At 39.9% G+C, this 3,046-nt stretch overlaps 1 pseudogene; it reads right to left on the reverse strand.

Moving 5' to 3' along the window:
* Positions 1-1,792: 1,792 nt before the first annotated feature.
* On the reverse strand, positions 1,793-2,315 carry LOC113930346 (annotated as a pseudogene).
* Positions 2,316-3,046: the final 731 nt, after the last annotated feature.

Below are 3,046 nucleotides of genomic sequence, written 5' to 3' on the forward strand. Positions count from 1 at the left end.
ATAATATTATTTGGTCTGAGAATCTAGTTTTGTTTTAAAAAGTTAAAATAACTCTTTCTGAACATGTGGCACTAATTAAGAGACAAATTACATATCTGACTATATTTGTCTCCAAGATACAGCTTAATTTACAGTGAGGATTGACTAATATTCTATCTACATTTAAATTAGGGATAAGTATTTATATTGATATAGAACAAGACAAGGGCTTGTTTGTTTTCCTAATTTGTCTACTGGAATTCGGCACTAAATAATAATACATTATCAGTTGTTAAGTCTGTCAAGGAAAGTAGTTTTTGTATGTGTGTGTTAATAGGCATTCACTGGAAAAATTTTATGTTTTCTCTATAACAAAAGTAATTTTATCTTATTTATACAATACTCACTAAGGTGTAAAATCCTTAGAGGTTTGTGTCTAGTCATGTCAGAAAACCTGTAGTTGAAAAGTAGTTATAGTAAGGAATTACACTAGTTTTTAGAAAAACATTCAATAAACTTGAGCAGGTATTTTGCAAAATAATATGTGAAGTGAATCTTATTTAACATATAATAGTTTCAGTAAAAATGAATGTTACTCTTCAAGTACTGGTGAGTAAAGAAGGCTGTAATTATGCTATGCACAATGTTTCCTGAAATCTAAATTTCATAGGTGCTTTCTGTGAATCATTCAAACAGAATGAAAGGAAAAGAAGAAAAAAAGTCACAGAAACCCTTCAAGTGCATTTTTTCCCTGAATCTGAGCAGTGTGCCAATTAGTTTTTCAGAACCATTATGTTAATGATAGTTAAATGGCTCATTTTGGGTTGTTCTCTTAGTGACAGAAAATATTAATCTGCTTAAATAATTGAACTTCAAAGACAGTTGAACCTCAGAATGCTAACCTAACGTTAGCATCTTTTGAAGTCATCAAAAAGAGAATAGAAGATCTCAAAAAATATGGCTCATTTTTTTCTCCTTGTTGAAGAAAGGAAAGGGAAAGAAAAGATGATATGTGTAATGTGCAACCCATATTAGACATTATAGTATGAAACATTTCTTCAGAGTAATTCCTTTCCATAGCTTCTCTGGAACAGTACATTTGCATGGCTTCTCTGAAAATTCCAGTTCAAGAAATTCTTGTAATTGTGATACAAAAAGAAAAGTTGTTGCTACCTAATGCTTAGAGACATATTATCTAAAGAAACATTCTGTACACCTCAGCTGAGGCTGCACCACCGGTTTGAGATCTTTGAGTTTTTCCACTTTTTAAAATAACTGAACTCAAAGGACATCTAAACTTAGTGTAAACCACAGTATGGACAGTGAAATTGTAGGTTAATGTACTTACTGCAGTGCCCAAACCCCTCTAGTTGTGTGTATGTGTGTGTGTCTGTGTGTATGGGAGGATAAGCACTATTTCTATTCTCAAAGTCTTAAAACCTTGCATAAAGTCCTCATCCCTACCTCAGAGATGGCAAAAACTACAATAAATGATCCACCTCCATGTACAACACAGTGAATTTTAATGCCCCCCCCCACTTTGGGGAAGGGAGGTCACACTGCACAATTTTGGAGACACCCTAAAGTTGGCACTTTGGTATAGAAAGGATTTGGTCCTATTTCTTGCTGGCTTAAGATACTAAAAGAAACATAAAGTTGGTTGCTCAAACCCTCTGGACTGGGGTGGGGCAGAAGGTGTACAGGAAGGTGGTCTGGAACAGAAGGGCTGACCATGGGTGTGGGCTCAAGTACTTGTTGACAGAGATAGGTGATTCTGGGTGGCTGCTGGGGTGGCTGAGGGCAGCCTGAGTGCTCAGGCCAGGTAGATGCTACTCTGGTGGCCATTGTCTGCCTAGTCCACCAACTCACTGATCTGGAACTATAGCTGGAGCTCCCTCTGGGCCCCCTCCACAGAGTCGCTGATGTGGATGCTAAAGTCCTCCCCCCCAAGTCCCCCCGCCATGGTGCTGAGGGCAGCCTCAGCTGAGTTGGTGTGTCCTATCATGGCCCTTGAGGAGCAGACCACGTTAGGGCTTTCCCCGACCATGGCCCCATGGGGCTGAAGCTCATGTGACTGATGAGGGCTGGGTAGAAGGGCTTCCTTGGCAGATCATGGTAGTGCTCAGCAAGGCTCTCTCTGGTGCCTGCAACATCTTCATTGCCACCAGCTGGAAGCTCCTCCTTTCTAAGTGTTGGATCACATCCCCAACAAACTGCTGCTACACCCTATCTGGTTTCAATGCAACCAGGGTCCACTCCTGGGTCCAGAAGGACCCTCTGGAGTTGGGGCATGCAAGCAGTCTCTGCAGCGCTGCATTCCCCAAGAGGCAGACCATGGCCTCCAGCCTGCCCACAGGCTGCTGATGAGCATAGAGTGAGCGCGGTGGATAGAACCCTGTACAGTCTAGTTTTAATTTGATTTGACAAAACATAGATGAGTTTGATGCTTTCTTTCATTTAGATAATGAAACTAAACCAAACTTTCCTAGTTTACTTTGCCATTGTTATTTAGTATTGGTATCTGTTGAAGTCCATTATAATTGGAGGTAGTTGATATTTAAATGGACATTATTTGTTAATGTAATGTGAAATATTGTTATTGTTAAGAAAAAAGCAGATTTGAGGGGTGCCTGGGTGGCTCAGTAGGTTAAGCATCTGTCTTCAGCTCAGGTGACCATCCCGGAGTCCCCAGATGAAGCCCCATGTCAGGCTTCCTTCTCAGCAGAGAGTCTACTTCTCCCTCTCCCTCTGCCCATGCCCCTGCTCTTTCACTCTCTCTCTCTCTCTCTCACACTCACTCTCTCTCTAAAATAAATAAAATCTTTTTAAAAAAGAAAAAAGCAGATTTGAAATAATACTCTAAGTACCTTTCTTAATGTTTTATTTTTAAACATCCCCCCACCTCAATATAGGTATAACTGAAAGGGTTGTACCGCTGTAAGCATACATAAGAAATACTTTCTATTTGAGAGGACCATATGGTTCTTGTCACTTCTCTTAGTAATGTGTTCTATCACCTTGATTGATTTGAGAATGTTGAACCACGCTTGCATCCCAGGGATAAATC

The sequence above is a fragment of the Zalophus californianus genome, chromosome X, assembly GCF_009762305.2.
Source record: "Zalophus californianus isolate mZalCal1 chromosome X, mZalCal1.pri.v2, whole genome shotgun sequence".
NCBI lineage: Eukaryota > Metazoa > Chordata > Mammalia > Carnivora > Otariidae > Zalophus > Zalophus californianus.